The sequence below is a fragment of the Microcaecilia unicolor genome, chromosome 1 (genome assembly GCF_901765095.1).
Source record: "Microcaecilia unicolor chromosome 1, aMicUni1.1, whole genome shotgun sequence".
In the NCBI taxonomy this organism is placed as follows: domain Eukaryota; kingdom Metazoa; phylum Chordata; class Amphibia; order Gymnophiona; family Siphonopidae; genus Microcaecilia; species Microcaecilia unicolor.
The window spans coordinates 164,595,804-164,619,906 of NC_044031.1; the positions used below are offsets into that span (position 1 = coordinate 164,595,804).

General features: G+C 43.1%; 1 protein-coding gene across 8 annotated transcripts in view; it reads left to right on the forward strand.

Annotated features, from left to right (window-relative positions):
- The first annotated feature begins 315 nt into the window (after nt 1–315).
- Nucleotides 316–24,103, forward strand: part of MPP6 (membrane palmitoylated protein 6) — a 251,026-nt gene continuing 227,238 nt past the window's right edge. For 4 of the 8 annotated variants that reach the window (XM_030201991.1, XM_030202025.1, XM_030201974.1 and 1 more), the window contains exon 1: nt 316–442. The gene's annotated coding sequence lies outside the window, so the exon portion shown is untranslated. Of the gene's footprint in view, nt 443–614; nt 635–2,130; nt 2,290–24,103 lie in introns of those variants that run through there. The other 4 variants (XM_030201982.1, XM_030202000.1, XM_030202034.1 and 1 more) reach the window with 3 other exon arrangements.

Genomic DNA, 24,103 nt, shown 5'->3' on the forward strand with positions numbered 1-24,103 from the left:
CTACAATATCAATATCTCTGGTAACATCCAATGGCATATACACACATATACACTTACAGAAGCCGGCATTTTTGAAAATATAAGTGAGATCAAATAAAAACGCTGCCAAAAAAGAAAGAACGACAACGTGGATGCACCAGTTCATAGTATTTTTTGCTTTGTTTTGGGGGACCGAGGAATGGATGACGGCTGCGCGGGGGAGAGGGAAAAGGAGATTAAAATCATTGGCTTCAGTGTTTTGACGTCATGCCATCTCCTGTGCCAATCTTACCTCCTTGTCCCGTTCTCTCCTTGCTCTGGCGTCCCGCTCTCCTCCGAGACGAGTCACGCAATTTCCTGTTTCCGGCAAGGCGGGATGCCTCAGAGGGAGAGAAGTTCTGTCATAGGGAACGGGCGCCGGAGAAAGAAACTGTGCTGTTATATTGTTTGTGGGCGACCTCAGGTATGAGTTTGACCTGGGGGTTGTTTGAAGGAGAGATCACGGGTAGATCACCGGGAGGGGAGATCGATCTCAGAATGCGTGTGAGGATGGGTGCTCGGCGTGTGAGAGTGTGAGGACAGCCGAATGCGTGTGACTTGGTATCTTTGCCTTAAGATTGAGCCATGGTACATTACTACTGTATTCTTAATTTAAGTAGGTAAAATTGGTAATATGTATGTATTATATATCTCTGTGGTTGCATGAGGTCAATAGCTGGGCTGTTTCAAATTATGTGTTGTCAGCAAGTACTAGGTGTAATAAGCATTACCGCTTCATATGCAAATATAAGTAGTGCCCACACAGAAATAACTTAAGTTTAGCTTATATAGTTTGTAACTGAACATTGTTGCATAAATATATGTTAAATTAAATGTCATGTCTCATGGAATGCACCAAATTAGGTTTGGCTGGATAATTTTGTCTATATAATGATTTATATATCCAAAATTGTCCAAGCGCCATGGATTTTTTTTTACACGTACTTAAGTGGTTGGCGGCAGCACCACTTGCAACTGCTTAAAAGACTTTTGAATATTAACTTCATATATGTGTGAATGTGTGTGTGTATCTCTAGATTTATATTTATATGTGACTTAATTGTGGTATTGACACTTCCACATACTGAAGCAAACGACACCTCTATCAAAGACTGAGGGGCTGGTTAAGAGGATGGAACTCCTCTCATATAAGGAAGGGCTTAAGAGGTTAGGGCTTTTCAGCTTGGAAAAGAGACAGCTGAGGTGAGAGTATGATAGAGGTGTACAAAATCCTGAGTGGTGTAGAATGGGTAAACATGCATCAATTTGTTTATTCTTTCAAAAAGACAATGGGACACATATTGAAGGTACATGGTAAATGAATGGAAGGAAATATTTTTTCACGCAACAGATAGTTAAGCTTTGGAACGTGTTACTAGGGAATGTGGTAACAGCATTTAGTATTTCTGGGTTTAAAAAGTTTTGTACAAGTTCCTGGAGAAAAGGTCCATAGTCTGCTATTGAGATAGAAATGTGGAAAGCCACTTCTGTCCCTAGGGTTGGTAGCATGGAATCTTGCTACTATTTGGGATTTACTTGTGATCTAGATTGGCTACTGTTGGAAGCAGGATACTGGTCTGCCACAGTATGACTGTTCTTATGTAGTAAACCTTGCATTAAAGCTGTGTGCCAAAACTCGGTGCATAGTTTCTAAACCTTTAGAGTGGTTCTCAGACCTGTCTTGGGGGACCAATGGTCAGTTGGGTTTTCAGGGTATCCCTAATGAATATGCATCGTAATTAACACCAAAAGTAACTACCAAACGTTTTCAATTATAATTTGTAATACAAACCTTTAGTCAAAATTTTCATATGACAAATGTGCAATATGTATTGTTTAAAAATTCTCTCATCCCTCATACTTCTTCACTCATACTTCACTCAACTCATTCATGACTTCCACTCTCAATCAGACTATATTCCCACATACCATGCTAACCACCTATTAAAATCTTTCTACTTTCTAAATACAAATCACCTACTCTAATTCCTAATTACTCTTCAAATTACCATATTTTTCAGACTATAAGACGCACCTAGGTTTTAGAGGAGAGAAATAGGAAAAAAAAAATTTTGGACTATAAGACTCACCTTTTCCTCCTCTACAACCTAGGTGCTCTGGTGCGTCTTGTCTGAATGTCTCCCGTTTCCGGGGTCCGTTCGTCCGTCTCCCTCCCTCCCAAGTTCCGGGACCAGAGCTGAGAAAAACAGAACAGGGAAGAGTGACATGCCGAGGCTGCATGGTTTTCGCTTCTGCTGCTGCCCTGACTAGGTAAAATTACTTAGAACTCAGAGGGAGGGAGGGAAGGGGAGCTCGGGAGAGCGGGCGGGAGGGAAGGGGATCTCGGAGGGAGGGCGGGCGATCTCGGAACTCGGAGGGAGGGCGTGCTGGGGATCCCGGAAGTCGAATTTCTCTACGTTCGGACTATAAGACGCACCCCCCATTTTCCTCTCAAATTTGGGGGGAAAAAAGTGTGTCTTATAGTCCGAAAAATACGGTACATTGGAATTATCGTACATCATAATTTTCATAATGTTTTTATACCATCAGAAGAATCTCTATCCCAGTAGCAGTTAAACATTCAAGCAATACCAAACTTTTCTTCTCTAAGTCCAATCTTCGCCTGCTGTGGGCTTCAACAAAAAGTTCTATTTTATCTTGTAGTATTTCTTCTCAAACTTTCTGCTACTTTACACACAGTTAAGAAGCTGTGCTCTTGAACCACAACCTTCACCAAAATGTTAACAGTTTCTTCTTGTTTAATGAACCGTATCCTTTCCAATGTTTATGTGTCTTCATGGGCGTTGACTACAAATGAAGCATACAGTAAAGGGGAAGAGATTATCTTTCCTACTTTCACAACCATCATCTCTTTTAAAAACATTTAAACAAGCTCACATACCTTACAAACAGCGAATTTAACATATTTTTCGGCTCAGGTTGGAAAATCGCCAGCCCTTCAAGAAAATGGCGGCGCTCCCAATACCGGATGCCATGTGTGGAGCCGACTCACTTTTTATAAGCCCACCCATTCTACTTTTTTATTCAGGCCAGTGGGGGTCACTGTTCTTCACTGAAAAATTAGACGTTGCTCTACCCGCAACATAGCCTGCAACAAATTACCTCCCCTCCGCAATTGTACTAACACTAGAAATTTAACTTCCTCCATCTTATGATCCGCTGTAATCCAATTCTCGACAAGGGGAGTGTCAACGTTTTTCAATTGTATATTGCTGAAGTGTTGGGCAATTCTGTATTTGACTTTTTTCACAGTTTGCCCTATGTAAAACAACCCACATGGGCAAACTATAGTATACACAACAAAAGAGGAATTGCAGTCTGTATGCGATCGTAGAAAAAAACGTCTTTGTTTTGTTTTGATTAGGGACAGATATTCACCGAATTTCTAATGCATGAGAACAGTACCTGCAACCCTTACATTTAAAGTGTCCAGTAGCAGTTCCATCTTGTTTAAAAATATTTCCCCTAAGTCTTTCTCCTAGGTTTAAACCCCTACGGATATGTAAACCGGGGAGAAAGCTGAAATATTTTATGGACCCCCAAAAGCAGCCAATGTTCCTGAATAATTCGTTTTACTTACGCTGTATTCGGGGCATACAGTAAAATACATGTAAGTCTGTAATTTTCTTCTTCCTTCCCTTTATGAAACAACCACTCCCGCTGCACATTGTACGCTCTTTTGAACCTTTATGGATAACCTTATTTGGGTACCCCAGTTGCTTAAACTGCTGTCTCATCTGTGTTGCTTGTTCTAAAAAATCTTCCTTGTGGGAGCAGATTCTGCGAATCCGCAGAAACTGCCCCACTGGGATATCATTCTTCAGAGGGCTGGGATGATGACTCGTATAATGTAATAAGGTATTTCTGTCCGTAGGTTTTCGAAATATATTAGTAGTAAATTTCCCTTGCTCATAACATATGATCATGTCCAAGAATTCACTCTGATGCCCTCCAATCTGGGAGGTAAAAGTAATGTTTTGATCACATTTATTTAAATATTCCAAAAATTCACCTAACTTCTGAAAATCTCCCTCCCAGAGGAGAAACATGTCATCAATATATTGCTTCCATTGAACCTACTGTTGTAAACATATTTATCCTCAAACATAGCCATATCAACATAGGCCCCCATGGCTACACCCTTAATTTGTAAAAAAAAAAAATAAGAATTCTCAAATACAAAATAATTCTTGGTAATGACCAAACTTGCTATTTGATTCAAAAGATTTATTAAAGACATGGACAAATCCAAATCATTAAGCTTCTTAGCTATTAAGTCTAAAGCTGCACTCTGGGGTATGTTTGTATATAAAGCTGAAACATCAAGGGTCACCATTATAATCTCAGTTTTAGGCTCCAGTTGTTCCAGCATTTGTATCAGATGAGTGGAGTCACGAACATACGATCTAATTTTTGGGATCTCCGTGCTTAAATGAAAATCTAAATATTGCAAAAGAGGTTCCATTAATGAACCTCTCCCATTTACTATTGGACGACAAGGAGGGGTGGTGACACTCTTGTGTATCTTTGAAATAAAGTATAATTACAAATTATAATTGAAAACTTTGGTAGTTACTTTTGGTGTTAATTAAGAGTTATATGTAACTAGGTAAAATAACGTTTCTCAAGTTGTATGTGATTAATGAATATACATGAGAGATTTGCGTATAATGGAGGTGACAGGCATGCAGATCTCTCATGCACATGCATTAGGGTTATCCTGAAAACCTGACTGGCTGGCGGTCCCTTAGGTCAGGTTTGAAAACCACTGTAGTAATGCATATGTAAAGAGAAAATTTTGCACCGTTGCACAGTAACAAAATAGTATGCAAACAAGTTGTGTGCAAAAAGATCATATATTTTTAAAAATTATATATTCTACACTTATCTGAATTCTAGGTGGATTATAAATATGTGCAACCATGGGATTACATATGAGTCTGTTCTAACAGTACTACTACTTATTTCTATAGCACTACTAGGCGTACGCAGTGCTGAACACTTGAACATGAAGAGACAGTCCCTTCTCGACAGAGCTTACAATCTAATTAGGATACACAAGCAGGACAAATAAAAATTAAGAGAATTAGCAGCTATATTTTACACACAAAAGAAACTGTATTGGCCCATATACTGATGTGGTGAAATGTATGCTGCACATTTATTATTGTTGGTATTTGAACAATTGTATTGGTAGTTGAAGTTTCATTCACAGTATATATTCACATAAATGTTCAGTCAGTGCTTTAGTCATTCATAGCCACAGTACCTCCCCCTTTTGCTCCTTATTCCTTGTTTTTATTTTTTTATTCCTCTACCCATTCTCTTTGGTAATTAACAAAAATGTAAGGGTCCTTAATGTTTGCAGAAGACGACGAAACAGACATTAAATCGCCATTAACACCAGCCATAGAAAAATGAGCTAACTTGACAGCTGTTCAGACTTGACATAAAAGCCCCCAGTGTTAGGAAACTCTGCAATCAACCTTTGAGTCTTCTGCAAGCTTTCTTGCTTTGCACTTAAATGAACTGTGCGCTGTTAGTGTTTGCGCACATTTTGCTTGTGCACAAAATACCTTTTAGCATTCGGTGGTCATGGTAGCGCAGGAAATTGTGCACAGAAGCTGCACTAAACTGTATGCAAAGCCTCTCGCATTTTATTACATCAGCTTCTGATTGGGAAGTGTCTTAGGCTTCTGGAGACAGCCTGCAATTAGGTATTATAAAGTAGGTACAGTAAAAGGATCAGAATGGGATAACCACTTCCTGACTAGATGATGTGCTGGTCACAGACTGACTGAAGAATTTTAGGAAGACCTTTTATGAGATTAAGGAACAGGAATCTAAATCCCAGATGAAAATATGCTCACTGGAGTCAGCAAATAATCCTTGGGGTCATTGCTCTTGTTTGATCTATTCTTACTGTACACCGCCTTGAGTGAATTCCTTCAAAAAGGTGGTAAATAAATCCTAATAAATAAATAAATTGTGGTCAACATTTGTTAGCAGCTAAAAAAAAAAGCAAATACAGTAAAGTCTCTATTCCTTAGTGTCCCTCTGGACCGGCCCAGATTGTGACTGATGGGTTGTGCACGCCTTCCAGCAGGTGGAGACTGAGACTCTTCAGTGAGAGCCAATAAGAGTCCCTGCCTGATATAGAATACTCCAGTAAACTCAGTCTCCAGTAGGTGAAAGGTGGTGAGCCCTTTAGTCTCTTACTTGGTATTTCTGGTATTTATTCCCATTTTGTGATTTTTTTTTTTCTGGGATTTCTCCTGTGCAGCTGTTTTTTTCCCCTAATTGTAGAGGCTGAGATCCGTGGGGGTCTATTTGCAGCCTTGGGGGTGTTAGACCCGGGTGGCCGGGTCCCTCCCCCCTATCCTCCCAGTTCCAGTGTTTTTTTGCTGAGTTAATTAGCCTAGGACTCTTTAAGGAAAGAGCAGCTAGGCTGGGAGAGGCAGCCTATTAAGTTAAAAAAAGGGGGGGAGGGGGTTACACAGCTTTCAGCGCTGTTGTTAGTCTCTCTGAAGTGTTTTGTGGTCGGCTGTCCTCTCTCTATCTTTGTCTTCCTGTGCTCCAGAACCAAGTGACAGGAGTTTAAAAAAAAAAAGAGAGGTTTGCACAGCTTTCAATGCTGTTGTTTGTGGGATTTGAAGTGTTTTGTGGTGGCTATCCTCTCTCCCTTTGCTCTCTGTGCTCAAGGGCCGAGTGACAAGAGTTTAAAAAAAAAAACGTGCGGAGCGCCTTTCTGCAGCAGACATTGCAGAGAAACTCAGATGCTGTACTGTGTGTCAGCGTCATGGCGTAGGAGCGAACGGGGCTTGTAAATATTGTACGACCATGGAGGATGCCTCTGGGGGGAGCTCCCTCGACGGCGCCCATTTCGGCTGCGGGGGGAAAGGATTTTACACCCAGTTCAGCGAAATTGGCAGCCCCGGTTTTGGCGGGAAACACCGCCATTTTGAATATCGTGGCAAATTCGGGGGACAGCTCAGTTACCCTGCAAGCAGTTTCAGAGCAGGCTTCTGCTTCTTCCTCAAGTACTGTGGGGGCTTCCCTCCAGAATTCGTCCTTCAAATGTACAAAGCATTTTTACTGCAGCAATTTCACCCTCCCCTGGTGTCTTCAGGGAAAATATTTTCTGAGGGGCAGATGGGGTGTGCCAAGAGGCCCAGAGAGTCTGGGGATATGGTAGAGGGCCCTGATCTGGATCAGGAACTGGATTTGCCTTCCCTAGGGGAACATCCCTTTTCTCAGGCTGATATTGAGGACGAGGGTTCTGTCCTGGGGGATGCAGAAGCGGACCCCGTCATTCCTGGGGAGGACTCTTCAGTACTGAAGATTTTTCATAAGGAGGACTTGCAGGAGCTGATTTCCTTGGTTTCCTCCACTCTCCGATTTGACCATGTACTGTTGGGAGTTCTTTACCATGGGTGTTGGTCATAGGAAAGTGAGGAATCTCTTGGACCTCCAATCATCCCCAGACTCGGGTTCAGAGATGGAATTCCTTCTGCAGGAGGAGGACCGCTTTCCAGTTATACAGCTTTTTTTTTGGTGGGAAGACCTTTCCCACCATATTGATTTGTTTTCTGAGACCCTGAGTCTCTCATCAGCTTCTTCAGCTGAGCTCTTGGAACTCTATTTTGGAGGGCCTTTTGAGAGCTCTCCAAGCACTTTCCCCATCAAAATGTGCTCTCCCACATGATGCTGGCCTTTGGGTGGTCCCGGATTGGGCCCTTTGAACAGACTATATCTTTTCTCTCTAGAGAAGGTGGATAAATATTGGAAGTACCCCAAGGTGGATGCTCTTGTCATGGCACTCAGAAAGACCTCTGTTCCAGTGGAAGGGGGTTTGACTTTCAAGCCAAAGAAGGTGGAACAACAGCTGAAGCTGGACTTTTTCTCTGTGGTGGTCGGGGTGCAGTCCACCATGTTTGAGAGGGGTGCATGATGAGAGCCATGTTATCCGAGCTACAGTAGCTGCCAGAGTCCACAGAAGTGGGCCTCTTGGAGTCTGGGGCAGCCTTCCTGGCAACTGATGTTTGATGTCCTGTTCTGTGGCCTCTTTGGTAGTTGCCTGGAGGTGACTCTGGCTGCATTACTGAGCTGTGGATGCAGCATCCAAGAAGCTTCTTAGCCAGGTGCTGTTCAGGTGCTGGTTAGTCCGTTCTTGAAGATTCTGGTTAAAGACATGGGAGAGGCTTGTCCTTTTTCCTGTTGCTCCCCGAGATGTGCCAGAAAGAAACCCAGTGTACCCCCTCGATTAAGGTCTATTCTCAAGATGATGGTTTCTTTTGGTCAGATAAGCGACAGTCTGGTTTGGTCCCAGGGCCTAGTCTCTTTAAACAGGGGTTCTTCTGTGTCCCCGAAAGGTCAGGAGACCTGGTGCCTTATAGTTCAGCTGCAGGATCCAGGAATTTCCAATGGGGATGCACCAGGCTCCTTGATGACTTGGATATGGGACAGATTGGCCCTCTTCAGTCATAATTAGGTCCGTATCACCTCAGGCCAGTGTACCTTCGTGTTTGAATGGGGCTATGTCCTAGAGTTTGCTCGTCCTGTGCCCAGTGCCTTCTTGGTTTCGCCCTGTGGCATATTGGTAAAGTGGCTGGCAGTAACACTTGCTGTTTAGCATCTTCTAGATTTGGGAGTGGTAGAACCAGTACTCCCTGTGGAATAGATGGCCAAAGGAAATAGTTTTACATGAAATGTAGACTTTTATATAATGCATATGGTTCAAGATTTTTCCACGTTTTCTAAGTGACTCTGCATTAAATTTGGTCTATAGTATAATATCTAATAACAGATATTTTTAAAAAGGGATTCAGCCCTTGACTGTTATAAGCAATCCAGTGTTATATCAAAATGTATTATATTGGGTCTGCACAGTGTAATAGCTTATGTCAAGTAGTAGTAGTATATTAGTGGAACCTGATATTCTGGCAAACTGTATGAGCTGAGTTCTCCAAGTTTTGTTTTATATGTTTGACCTGCTACTTTGATTAGTAGTTATGTTGCACTTGCAGTTCTTTTTACAAGTTTCACCATTCACTTTTTCAAACTGTACATGGCCATGGACTGAGTACCTAGTTTTCCAACAATACTTCAGTTCACAAATCTCAACTGATGAATAATACCTTTATAGTTTGTTTTTCTGAACGTAATACCTGTCTGCCTCTTTATACATGTGTTGATGTTTTTTCAAGATATGATATTCCTTATTGCTGATGGTGATATTTTGTTATGTTTATTGTTGGGGGTGTTTTTTTAATTGTAACTCACTCTAGGCTATCAGCTGAAGTAAGTTCTTCAAAAAAGAATATACAAGAAAGTTGATGCTGTGAGGTGAGCCGGTTGTGTGAGATGAAAAACTTCCTGGTAAATCCTGGAATCTAGCACTTAGGGCCAGATGCACTAAATTTAACGAGCCATTAACGAGCAAGTAGTAAACCGTGGCATGCACTAAAGGCTTCTCCGAGCCAATTTTCCGATCACGGTAGCAGCTAACGAAATGGAATGCAGATGATCCAAAGGCTATTGCAAGGTTATTATAATGAGATGCACTACCATTTTCCGATCCCCTTACCGTGGAAAACCTAACGGGCGGTCTACACCTCTCATTGGGGCAAGGGAAGGAATCGGAAGAAAAAAAAAGTGTCGTCAGGGACGTCCTTTTTGGACATCCTTCACCTGTAAAAAAAAAAAAAAAAACCCACTCCAAAGACGTTCTTTTTGGATGTCCTTTACAGCTCAGGAGGAGGACAACAACAGCAGCAGCAGAGCCCTAACACAGCATTCATCTCCTGTACACACACACACACACACACACACACAGAAGGGGGAGGGGAGGGGCGCTTCATCACAGTCATAAAACGGGGGGGGGGGGGGGGGGGGGTTGTGGTTGTTCTACACTACTGCTGGATCAGTGTTGGAGGGTTTTCTGCTATGGACCTCCGGGGGTGCTCGTCAGGGATGTCCTTGTTAGGCACTTTAGAAGGACATCCCTGACGAGCAGTATGGGCTTTTTTTCAAGGGTGCTCGATTATGCCCCTCCTCCAGGTCTCTCTCAGCCAATCACAGCGCGTTTAGCTGACATCAGTGACAGCTAAACGTACTGTGATTGGCTGAGAGAGACCTGGAGGAGGGAGCTGTGCCTTCTTCATGGATCCCAGACTAGAGCGATCTCTCCCGTTACAGCAGCCGCTGACAGGCTGAAAGTTCTGGGTAGCCGACTGGATCACACACGGAGGGAGGGAGGGACGGACGGAGGGAGCGAGCGAAAGAGGTCGTCACAGACGGGGAGGGAGCGGGGCAAGGAGTAGTCACAGAGATGCACAGGCAGGAAACCAGAGACGATGCTGGGGGGCAGCTAAGCCCTTGTGCAGCGGGATCGGATGTGCTGCTATCTTTTTTTTTTTTTTTTTGAGTGAAGGACGTCCATAAAGGACGTCCTTGGCATGCGCAGAGCAGCCAGCATAACGCTTGGCTGCTCTGCGCATGCTCGACTGGCCGACTGTTTACCGATGGAATACAGAATGCAAGTGAGCTACAATGAGCAGCTCATTTGCATTCCTTTTCCTTGATGCATGCCCATTCCTTACCGATTCGCTAAGGGAATCGGTAAGGGAAGGGCTTTAACGATTTTTTAGTGCATCCTCCCCCTTAGTGTATTTAAACAGGTAGCATCTCAGTTAATAGCAATATGGCAGTGAGAAATATAATATTGTTATGTGTGTTAACTAACATTTTACTAATTCCATAGGAGATGAAATTTGTGGATTACTACTACTACTGAGGGAGAGCTGAGCCCAGTCAGTATTGATTTTAAATGAAAATTTTCACGGGTAGTATGAGCCTAGTGACCTAAGAATCTTAAAGGCTTATTCTTTTGGCTTTGAAGAAAATTAAAATGTTGCATAAGACTATTTCAGGGAGACAGAACAGTTTTACCTTTTTTAAGTCTAAAAGGATTAGCAGCATTTCAGAATTTGTCCTTTTATCACTGTGTCTTGCAAGAGTGCAGCAAGGGCATGTTATGCTACAGCAGTCTCTACTTTTTAATTTAATTATTGGTCTATTTATTTCCCACCTTTTTACAAGGCAAGTTACATTCAGATATGTATTATGGAGGGTTAAGTGACTTGCTGAAAGTCACAAGGAGTCACAGTGGGATTAGAACCAGGATCCACTGGTTCTCAGTCTAGTGCTCTAACCATTAGGGTACTCATCCACTCCAGCAAAAGCATATGTATCTGTATAGTAGACAATGCTTTTTTTGTAGGAAAAAAGGTACCGGTACTCGTGGTTGGGATCACCATCTATGGCTCCACCCCTATGGTAGCCACACCCATAGTAACCATACCCTTTTACCAGCCATGGTGCATATAAAGAGTCATCACTGAAAATATTACACCAGTATAGGAGAAGAAAAATAACTTGGGTTTTTTTTTTCATTATAAATAATTTCTGTAAGCTTACATCTCCAGTATACCCAAAATGACACAAGCCAAATTAGCATACAGACTCTGCATGCAGCATAATACCAGCAAAACAGAAAGAAACACATTGCAAAATAAGACAGCAGATGTAAATTCTCAAATTGGACAAATTCCAAACACTAAAATGAAGATAAAATGATTTTTCCTACCTTTGTTGTCTGGTGATTTTTGTTTTTCTGATCATGTTGGTTCTAGTCTCTGATTCTGCTGCTCTCTATCTGTTCTCTTAACTCTGTTTCCAGGGCATCCTTTCCATTTATTTCTTTACTTTCCTGGAGTGGAGGAGTAGCTTAGTGGTTAGTGTAGTGGACTTTGATCCTGGGGAATTGAGTTCAATTCCCATTGCAGCTCCTTGTGACTCTGGACAAGTCACTTAACCTTCCATTGCCCCAGGTGCAAAAATAAGTACTTGAATATATGTAAACCGCTTTGAATGTAGTTGCAAAAACCTCAGGCAGTATATCAAGTCCCATTTCCCTCCCCCCCCCCCCCCCTTTCCTTTCGTCATTTCTTGCCCTACATCCATAGGTAAAAGCTGGGTCCTCCACGAATTTGACTGGAGGAGGTATAGAGTGGATCCAGCTTTTGCCTATTTTCTCCATCCATGTGCAGTTTTTCTCCTCTTTTCCCTTTTCCCCCATCTCCATCAGTATGCATCTCCTTCCTCTTTCTTTCTTCCCCTCCATCCATATGCATCTCCTTCCTCTCTCTTCCCTGTCATTCATCCATGTCCAGCATTTCAACTCTCTCCTCTCCCCTCAATCCATGTCCAGCATTTCTTCTCTCCCCCTTCCACATGCATCTACTACCTCTGTCTTCCCTCCCCTCCATTCATGTCCAGCATTTCTCCTCTGTCCCTTCCCCTCCATCTGTGCGCATCTCCTTCCTCTGTATTTCCTTCCCTCCATCATTTCTCCTCTCTTCCCTGCCCTCCACTCCATCCATGCCCAGCATTTCTCCTCTATCCCCTCCTGTCCATCCATGTGCATCTCCTTACTGTCTTCCTTCTTCTCCATCCATGTCCAGCATTTCACCTGCCCTCCCCTTCATCCATCCATGTGCATCTCCTTACTGTCTTTCTTCTTCTCCATCCATGTCCAGCATTTCACCTGCCCTCCCCTTCATCCATGTCCAGCAACTCTCCTCTGTCCCCTGCCCTCCCCTCTCATCCATGTCCAGCGATTCTCCTTTGCCCTCCCCTAACCATCCATTCCCAGCTATTTCTTCTCTCTCCCCTCCCTTGCCCTCCCCTCCATCCATGTCCAACGATTTCTCCTCTCTCCCCTGCCCCCCCATCCATGTCCAGCGATTCTCCTCTGCCCTCTCCTCCATGTTCAGCGATTCTCCTTTGCCCCTTATCCTCCCCTCCCATTCTTGTCCAGTGACTCGCCCCACCCTTTTCAGTCCCCATCATTCCAGTTCTGCCTTCAGCTCCCCGACGGCCCTGCTTTCTGTTCCTGCCGCCCTGTGTTTAAATCTTTTATTTTTTCTGAAGTCGTGGCGGTGGCAGTGAAAGCAGCAGGCTCGTCTCCAGCCTTCCCTTCCCTCTCAGTATCCCGCCCTCCTCTGATGTAGTTTCCTGTTTCCGCGAGGGCGGGACACTGAGAAGGAAGGGAAGGCTGGAGGCGAGCCTGCTGCTTTCATTGCCGCCGCTGCGACTTCAGGTAAAAAAAAAAAACCCAAAAGATTTAAATGCAGGGCAGCAGGAACAGAAAGTAGGGCTGTCCGGAAGATGAGGGCGGGCAGGTGAGCCGGCCCTGAGAAAAAAAGGTGCCGGTACAAAAAAAAGCACTGGAAATAGATGCACAGAGCAGCTGCATGGGGCATATCTTCACAAACTATTACCAACTGGACAAATAGGCCTAAGATGTGGCCTTGGAAAGAGGTTTTCCAGACTAGTGGAAGAGAAGTTTCAGCTTGTGAATAAGGCTGGCATCTAATATGTTACTCTTGGGGCCGGAGAAATGTAATTTATTATGCACCAACTAGAATTATCAGGAGCCAGATTTGAAAAATAGACTTCATCCTTCCTCTTGTCTCACCATGCACTTCCTCTTTCATTCTCTGCCATTATAGCTCGGTTTGGCTACAGTAGGACCAAAGTCAACAATAAAATTCCAGCGCACAATTCTGTTCAGGTGGCTGCTTTCTGCTTCCTCTTTTTGCTTTTCCTGTTTAGAAAGGGTGGCGATTGAGAGCATTTATGAGACTCAGAAGCAAGTTCCTTGAACATCTGAGTAGGATCCAGGTTGGCCCTGGTCTTAAAACCTCATCAACAGATACGTTTATTGAATGGGTCATATTTGGCTGTGAAGTTTATTTCAGTAGGTATTATGGAACAGTGGTTGCTAGATGTCCACGTTTTAGTCTCTTCTTCAGCAGTTAAGGACCCTGGTACTGAATATTTTTGTTTTATTTATTAGCTTTTTATGCCATAATATCCAAATGTTCTATATGGTACACAAGATAACATTCATAGTTATATATAAACTAATAGGCAAAACAGCACGTGATTTGCACGCCCTCTAAAATACGAGGGTTAAATGAAAAGTCATTTGTTCTTTGAAATCTCTTCCTTCGCCTTAGTTGAAAAGAAATGTCTTGGTGAAGACTGATTTGTTATTGCTTGTGAAATGAAAGCATGCAGTGAGCAATCATCAGTGTGATTTAAGCAACATGCTGTCATAGAACTTCTGACTGGAGGCCCTCCAATTGAAATTCATCACTGCATACATGTTGTTTATGGTGATGATTATGATGTGAGTACTGTGTGTTGCTGGGCCTAAAAATGTAAAGACCAGAAAGGGCTATATGTGTGATCAAAAATGAAATGGACACCTGTGACAGCAGTGGACAAATCTCACACGAGAAAGGTTGACAAACTTCTATTGGACAATTGGAGAATAACTCAGTGTTACATTTCAACCCTAAAAACTGAAAGAATGATTGAGAAGAGTTCAGAGGCATAAGAAGGAAATTGTTGCAATGTGACAATGCTAGGCCTCACACAAAAGAAAACACCATAGAGACAGTTGTGAAGATAGGTCTCGGTCTTAGCCTATCCATTATACAGTCCAGACTTAGGGGTCCTTTTGCCAAGCTGCAGTAAAGGACCCCATGCGGTGGCATTGGCGCGCAGGTTTGCCATGCGCCAAGGCCTTCTTTTACCACAGCAGGTAAATGGAGGTTTTTGTTTGTTTGTTTTTTTTAACAAAGGAAATGGCTATGCGTCAAGTTAAACGCTTGCTGTGCAGCCATTTCCTGGAGGAGCCCTTATCGCCACCTATTTAGGAGGCGATAAGGGCTCTTGCTCTAGCCCAACAGCAACTGGGAAGGACTAAAAAAAAAAAGTGTTTTTCTTAGCACCAGAATGTGGGACATGCCAGAACTACCAACGGGCTTCTGTGGTAGCCCGGCGGTAGGGCTGATTTACCATGCACCACTACCATGGTTACCCTACCATGGTTTTGTAAAAGAGTGCCATGCAATTTCCATCTCCTTCCAAAATTGAAGGAACATCTTCAGGGATATCTGTTCTACCCAAACGAAGAGGTTAAAAGGACTGTGAGCAACTGGTTGAAGAGATAAGATGTATAGTTCTTTTGCAGCGTCTTTCAAAAACTTGCTCATTGTTAGTAGAAAGGTGTGGTGACTATGTAGCAAAGTAAATATATGTAATTTAAAAAGCAAGTTTCAAACATTATTTTCATTTTGAATTCATTACAATAAATTTATTTAAACACAAGTTATGGAGGTGGAGCATGGATTCAGCCAAGGGAAGTCTTGCCTCGCCAATTTTGTTTCATTTCTTTGAAGGTGTGAATAAAAATGTCGATAAAAGTGAGGCAGTTGATCTAGTGTATCTAGATTTTCAGAAAGCTTATATCAAAGTGCCTCCTATCCCACTACTCTAATTTTCTTAGGAGTCTCTCAGGAGGAAATGCGCATTATGTATTGGTTATTGGACAGAAAACAGAGGGACGGGTTAAATGGCCATTTTTCTCAAAGCAGGAGGGTGAATAGTAGAGTGCAGCAGGGATCTGTATTGGGATCAGTGCTATTTATAATATTTATAAATGATCTGGAAATCAGAATAAGTGAAGTGATTAAATTTGCAGATGACGCAAAACTATTCAAAGTTGTTAAAACACATGTGGACTGTGAAACGTTGCAGGAAGACCTTAGGAAATTGGAAGACTGGGCGTCCAGATGGCAGAAGAAATTTAATGTGGACAAATGTAAAGTGATGCACATTGGGAAGAATAATCTGAATCATAGTTACCTGATGTTAGGGTCCACCTTTGGGGTCAGCACACATGAAAAAGATTTAGGTGTCATTGTAGACAATATGCTGAAATCTGCTCAGTGTGCGGCAGCAACCAAACAAGCAAACAAACAGGATGCTTGGAATTATTAGGAAAAGGATGATAAATAAGACCAAGAATACTGTAATGGTTTTGTATTGCATTAAATTCTGGTCGCTGTATCTCAAAAAGATGTAGCAGGAAAAGGTTCAAAGAAGAGCGACCAAAATGATAAAGGTGATGGAATTCCTCCCATATGAGGAAAGGCTAATTATGTTATGGCTTTTCAGCTTGGAAAAGAGATGGCTGAGGGGCTATTAATGCTGTGACAGAAAGTTCAAGTTTTAAAAGTATGGGGAACAAGGTATGGAGACTAGTTAATAAAGTTTGCGTTGTTTTTTTTTTTTTAATATTGGCTGTATCAATAACCTGTTCCTCTTTTAAACCCTAATCTTTAAGCTGCCAAAGCACAGAGCAAAATAATGTTCACTTACCCAAAGAAATGTTCTCTTCTCTCGGAACTTCTACGACAGGTAGTTTTTCTAATACACTGTAGACCCTATATAACGTGGCTGTTGGGATCCAAGATATTTGACTGTATTAAGTGAATCCATATCATATCAGTCTACAGTGTAATGCATAATAGCAAATATAAAGTGGAGCCAACCCTCGACTGTTATAAGCAATTCCATATTATGTCAAGTCATTTTATGCGAGATCTAAAGAGTAGTTTGACAGAATCTGTTGCTCTTTTACCCTGTATCCTTAATGTTTTCCCATTACCCAGAAGTTCATGCACATCAGGGCAAAAACATACAGTAAAATGGCACATATACAGAAAAGAAAACAATCCAGAATATGACCCTGTCATATGGATAAGACCTCTCACCATAAAATGAATTGCATTTCTAAGCTATCAGAACCAATAGAATACATTGAAATCACCTAATATCATTAGCTCAAGTAACTTACTTCAGTAAGGTCCAGTAAATTAGCTAAATCTTCAGCATTACAAGGTACCTGATAAAATTATCAGACATGCCTCAGCAAAACAATATACATTTTCAAGTTGGAGAGGCCTCGCCTTTTATCCAGTGCAAAGTCCAACTTGTAACCAGCTGTTGCTGCAACACTAATTTCCTCAAGAATGTTAGCTTCAATGTAGAACCACTGTACAATAGCATCCCACAATATAGTGCAATTAATATTTAATGGTAAGTCCACCAAACTTTGTGTCAGTCAAAATATTTTTTATCCAGTGATCAAAGATATGACCATAGAGGAATCTGTGTTCCAAGACCCCACCAGTCTTTTTTTTGTTGCACAGTTTGAAGACTACAGAAGTTCATATCTCACAATCCTTTTCACAATATGTAACATGGAAGAGTTAACTAGCACTGATAATGTGTTGCTATTCTGAAGTGTTGCAGAAGCATAATTTGTAGTTTTACAATTGGCAGAACACCAAAGCACCATATCTGTTCAAAGGAACATTTGCCAACTTGCCTGTGCTTAAGCTGCTTTTCAAGTCTCAAGTTCACATTGCCAGTTTTTGCTATCTTGTTTCCCTCACTGCAGTTCAGCTGATTACTATGGATACAGGCTTTTAAGTTTGGCATACCTTTTTAACATTTTTGCCGTTTCATCTGTTCATGGAATTACATCAGGCCTCAAGAGTACACCATACCATTCTGGTGGGCACAGCCTTCTCAAATAAGAGAATGATGAGACTTGTTTTCACACAACATATTTGGCATTATTATTTTTTAAAATTTCTTACAGTCCCGTTTACCAAAATTTAAAATGTGTGCAACAACAGATCAGACATGGAAGACAGGTTGTAAGTTGTATTTCTCAAAGGACAAGTAGGCCATAGTGTTATCACAAGTGGGTGGCATCCCTTGATGGAGCCCCAGTGCATTTCTTTCTTTTGAAGAAGTCTTTGGTAGACCTGCACCGCATGTTTGCGAGTGCCTTCATGAGTTGCATAGGACCCGCAGTTGCACTTTCTCCGTGGAGCCATCATGGCAGCAAGAAACTTTTTTCAAGCTATTTATGGCCTGCCTGCACTTCATTATGCGTGAATAGTGTGGCTTTTTTTTTTTGATTGTTCCTTTCCCCCTTCCTCTTTTTTCCTTTTGGCCCTTTTTTTTTTTATTTTGTGGCTTGCGGACGTTTTTAGGCCTGAGCTCTAGCTGGTTTTCAGTTGCTTGACAGAGTTCCTTTCACAAATTTTTTTTCATAATTGAGCTATTGGATTTTGCTGTGGCTGTTTTCCCTGTTATGTCCCACAAACCTGTTAGTGAGTTTAAGAGGTGCACAGAATGTAATAGTACTACTACTACTACTACTATTTAGCATTTCTATAGCGCTACAAGGCATACGCAGCGCTGCACAAACATAGGACATATTTGTGACTGACCTTCATGAGGTGTGCCTATTATGTCTGGGCCCTGAGCATTATAAGACCTTTGCTTGTGCTCTATGTGCTCAAATGCAGAAGAGAACGCAAAGCTAAGGAGGTCGTGCATGAGACTTCAGCATGCAGAAGTCCAATGCATCAAAATCGGCATTAAGATCATTAGTCCCCATGACTTCTGGAGCTGCATAGGACACTGGTGATGCATCAGCATTGAGGTGGTCTTCCCCTGCCTTGATGTTGAGTGTTGGTAGTGCCCTTCTGGGCTGAACATCCTCAGACCCAATGCCAAGGACACGTGTGGATTCTGCATTGTTGGCATTGAAGGACTCTGACACTGCACCGTAAGAAGACGAAGAAGCATCAGCATTGATCCTCCTGGAAGCAAAGTGCCAGGCGCTCCAGGGCACCAGCATCACCTGTACCCAAGAAGTATCGGTGCCGAGAGGACCACTCCCTCTCTGAAGTAGTGCTGAGAGGACCACTCCCCCACTTCTGATTTGGCACCAACATCTTCACAGGCTGTCCCCACACCAGCACCAGCCCTTCCTTTCCCAATGACTGCCCTCGAGGAGCGGGAGAAGCTGGGGTGCATCCTGCAGGGCATTACACCAAGGCATCAAGGGCACTTGCATCGCCTATGATACTACTCCAGCATATCTTGGAGGCCCAGCCTTGCTTGCTGGATGGTCCTCGACACCAGTGCCTCATCAGGCATCATTCTTACTGATGCAATGTGTCTTTTCATCTCATTGGGGGAGGGAGACAACCCATACCTTGGCACTCCCACCCTGAGCCTGGATGTAATTCCATTCAGCTGAGGCAGGCGCACACTCAGACATCCGATAAGGAATATTTTGCTGAGTCTGAGATGGACTGCTCCTGGGCATCTGAGGATGAATTGGAGGAGAGGTCCCTTGACTTACCTCGGATCCTTCCCCACCACAGGAGGGAAGAAAATCTCCAGAGGAACTTTTGTTGTGGGTTTGTTTGTTTTTTTGAGGGACATGGTGGAGGCCATTGCTTTTAAGTTAGAGGTCGAGGATGTTGCCTGTCCTGGACTGACTCTCCCTATAGGGAAGCTGTGACCCTGTCTGTTCATAGAATCCTGAAGGATGCACAGATGACAAATTGAGAAATCCCTCTTCGTGTGTCACGGTTGTCAACGTTCGTGCCTTGCTCGTCAGTGCTTTGCTCCATCTAGACCCATTAGATTTACCTGCAGTTCTTGCCAGTGTCCTGTGGGGTGGTGGAAGCTAAAGGTGATGTCATCAGTGCTGAGCCCTTCTTAAGTGGCCTCTGTGTGTACTCAGTGTTCTGGCAATAATCCTTGATTGAGCTCAGGCCTTCCTGGGGCTCTGCTAGTTCCATCTGCTGTTTCTTTGTTAGGCCGTGGCCTGAAGCATTGCTGCAGCTTTCTCTTTCATGCTCTGTTCTAGTGAAGCCTGCTTCTAAGCCTTGAAGTCCTGAGAGCTACTTGCCCTTCAGTTGAGTCACCAGTCATCCCCAGTGAATCCCTGGTCGCTGGGTGCAGTGAGTAGGCTCTGTGCTGAGTTTTGGACTGCTTCTGTTTCTAAAACAGTGAGTACTTTGGAACAAGCTGCAAAGGCACCTCTTCTGGATATTTCAGTGGGTATAATGGTGAAACCTGCCATAGTGACCTTAGTGTCACTTTGGGATCTAAATTCTACTACCTACTCTACAATCTTTAAGAATACTGAAACAATTAAAGTTATGTCAGAGACTGCATTGAAACTGTTGCAAACTACAGAATCTCAAGCTACTGAAGTAAAATGACTGACTGAAAAATCTGAGAAGTTTGAACTTATAGGACAAACTTTAAAGAAAAGAATTTCACTTCAAGACGCTTGGAATATCTAGAAAACCAATCAAAGAGACATAATTTACGTTTTATTAATTTTCCTAGGTCTCCACTTATCTCTCCAACACAAATGGTTAAGAAATATTGCGTTGAAATTCTAGGAATGTCGGAAAGTTCACTACCACCAATAACTAGAGCTTTCTATTTGCAGATGGTAAAAAGCCAGATAATTTACAAACTCAGGGAGCAATGAACCTTGCAGCATTCCTAGAGTCATCAGTGGAGATTATAACACAAAGAACCACTTTGTTAGTAACCTTTGCGCTGGAGATGGATAAAGATGCAGTTCTCAGACTTTCCCTGAGACATCTGGATTCAATGTTTTTAGGCTGTAAAATAAGGGTTTTTTCAGACTTATCTAGGGAGACACAAAAGAGACGTAAAATATTTTTGTCGCTGCGACCTAGAGTAATAGCAATTCAAGCTGATTTTCTTTTGAAATTCCCTTGTATTTGTCGAATTGTATTTCCGTCTAAGTAATTTCAGTTTTGTGACCCTAAACAATTAGAAGATTTCCTAATAAGTAGAGAAGAGGTTAATGTACGAGTCTAGTCTCATATGTAACACTGTTTAAGGCAGGCTTGAGTGAGCCGTTCAGGAAAGATGCATTCTGGATTGTATATTAGTATTAATGCTTAATATTAAACTAAAGAAATTTTCCTTTTCTTGGATCATTTACCTAAAATTGGTGGTCGTTAGCAGAGAATTGCTGGTGTTTAATGTTTTTTTTCTTTTTCTTTTTAAATATATTTCCCATGATTTGTGTATTATCATGCATAAATGAATCTTATGTTTGATACAAAGAAAAATTCAATAAACAAATATTTTTAAAAAAAGGCGGCAGACTTGCTGTTATGTTTAAGAGTTTTTTTCCATGTATCATGTTAGTTCTGGGGTTTTCCCTGAACTGGAATATATGCTGTGCAAATTCTGCAATTATTCAAAAGAGACAAATCAAATCGCCCTACTCCTCATTTACCGTCCTCCAGGAGCTTGATCCAAGGCAGAACCTTGACTTGTAGAGATTACTTCTTCTGTCATGCCCAATTTTCTAGGATTATCTTCCTGGGAGACTTAAACCTACACTTGGAAAATGATGCTGACACCAATGTCCACAACTTCAGATCATTTGTGTAGGACTGCAAACTAACTACATTCTCGGAGGGTGCAACTCATGAAAAAGGCCATACGTTAGACTTCATGACTTCCTATCCTAATAGCTTGATCAGGTCATTCAAATGGAAGCCAGTACCATGGTTGGACCACTTCCAACTGGATTTCACCATTGATATCTATATCAAGCTTAACCAGGCACAAGTCCTCCACACTCATCTCCACCAGAGGTAAAATAAAGGAGGTCATCTTCTGGTCTGAGCTAACAGATTCCCTCACTACCTCAACTACTACACATGGTTTGATCAAATCCCACACTGGGATACCGAGGTGAAAGCCATACTTGAAAAAATTGTTCCATTTATCCATCCTAAAAAGGGAATGTCAGTGCCTTTGAAAAGCAGTGGAGAAAGAACAAAGATACTACTGATAAATCTAAATGGAAGTCAGCCTCCTGACACTACAAAAAGAAGGTAGCTGATTCAAAATGTCAGTACTATAGCAGCCTAATAGGTCAAGATGATCATGACAACAAAAAACTTTTTTCTTCTTAGTTAAAAAAAAACCTATCTTCCACTAATGATGATAAACATTCACAGAAAACATGCACCATCGTCCAAGACGTAGCTGATCATTTCTCCAATAAGATCCTCCAAATTAGGTCTGAACTATCTAAAGCTACTCCAAAAGAGGAAAGCAGTCCAACCCGTAATTCAGCCTCAATCGCCGGAGATCCTACAATCTATGACTGCGCCCTCGGTACCGTTGATGGAAGCGGCAGCTGGCTCTAGGCCTGTGGTGAGGTCCCACCCAGGTCAACTCCCCGTCGACACCGTTGGAGGGAGCTTCATCGCCGCTGGCAGGGGAGTCAACTTCTTGGCATCGCCATCGAGAACATGGTTTCTCGGCGTTGAGACTGGCCCAGTTTCGGACTGCAGTCAGGGAATTCTTGTCCGATACCGAGGAGGATGCCTCGTGGGTTGAAGGAGAAGATCCCAGGTATTTCTCTTCCGAGGAGTGTTGTGGTCTTCCCTCTGATCCTACTCCTTCGCCAGAAAGAAAGCTTTCTCCACCAGAGAGTCTTTCTTTCTCTTCATTTGTCCGGGGAAATGTCTGTGGCTATTTCCTTCCCTGTGGTATCTGAGGATGAGCCCAGGACTGAGATGCTCGAGGTCCTTGACTATCCTTCGCCACCTAACGAATCATCCACTCTTCCTTTGCACATGTCCTTAAGGAAACACTTCTGAGGAACTGGATGAAACCACTAACTAATCCCACCATTCCCAAAAAAGCTGAGTCCCAATATCGGATTCATGGAGAACCTGAGTTGATGAAGTCGCAGTTACCTCACAACTCTATGGTTGTGGATTCCGCTCTCAAGAGAGCCAGGAGTTCTAGAGATTTTGCCTCGGCGCCCCCAGGACGAGAATCCAGAACTCTGGACTCTTTTGGGAGAAAGCCCTATCAGTCCTCTATGCTCGTGTCCAAGATTCAATCATACCAGCTGTACATGAGCATCCACTTGTGGAACAATGTGAAGTAACTGGCAGACTTGGTGGACAAGCACCCTCCGGAGCAGGCCAAGCCTTTTCAGGAGGTGGTCAGGCAGCTGAAAGCTTGTTATAAATTCCTGTCCAGGGGTGCTTACGACTCTTTTGATGTTGCATCCAGAGCCGCTACTCAAGGTATAGTGATGCGCAGACTCTCATGGCTGTGTGCCTCTGACCTGGACAATCAAGTCCAGCAGCGGATTATGGATATCCTTTGCCGGGGGGATAATATTTTTGGCGAGAAAGTCGAGCAGGTGGTCGAACAGCTCCACCAGCGGAAACCGCTATGGACAATTTCTCCCACTGGGCGCCTTCAGCTTCTACCTCATCAGGTAGACGATTTTTCCGGGGAAGGAAGAATGCTCCCTATGCCTACAATAAGCATAGGTACAATCCTCCTTCTCAGGCTCAGCCCCAGTGCACTCGTTCTAGTCAACAGCGTGCACCCAGAAAGGCCCCCGCAGCTCCCCAGCAAAAGCAAGGGACGGGCTTTTGACTGGCTCCAGCTGAGCATAGCCGTTATAAAAGTGTCCGTGCCGGACGATCTACCGGTCAGAGGGAGGTTAAAATTTTTTCACCAAAGGTGGCCTCTCATAACCTCCGATCGGTGGGTTCTTCAAATAGTCCGGCTCGGGTACTCCCTCAGTTTGATCTCCAGACCTCCAAATTGCCCACCGGGAGCTCAGTCCTTCAGCTTCCAGCACAGGCAGGTACTTGCAGAGGAACTCACCGCCCTTCTCAGCGCCAATGCGGTCGAGCCCGTTCCACCGGGGCAAGAAGGGCTGGGATTCTATTTCAGGTACTTCCTTGTGCAGAAGAAAACAGGGGGGATGCGTCCCATCTTAGACCTAAGGGCCCTGAACAAATTCCTGGTCCGAGAAAAGTTCAGGATGGTTTCCCTGGGCACCATTCTTCCCATGATTCAGAAAAACAATTGGCTATGCTCTGTGGACTTAAAGGATGCTTATACACACATCCCGATACTTCCAGCTCACAGGAGGTATCTTTGATTCCGTCTGGGAGCGCAGCACTTCCAGTATTGTATGCTGCCCTTTGGTCTCGCGTCTGCACCCAGGGTATTTACAAAGTGCCTGGCAGTAGTTGCAGCATTGCTACGCAGACTGGGAGTGCATGTGTTCCTTTATCTCGACGATTGGCTGGTGAAGAACACCTCAGAGGCAGGAGCTCTACGGTCCAGATGACTATTCAACTGCTGGAGCTACTCAGGTTTGTTATAAATTACCCCAAGTCCCATCTTTTCCCTGCTCAAAGACTGGAATTTATTGGAGCTCTGCTGG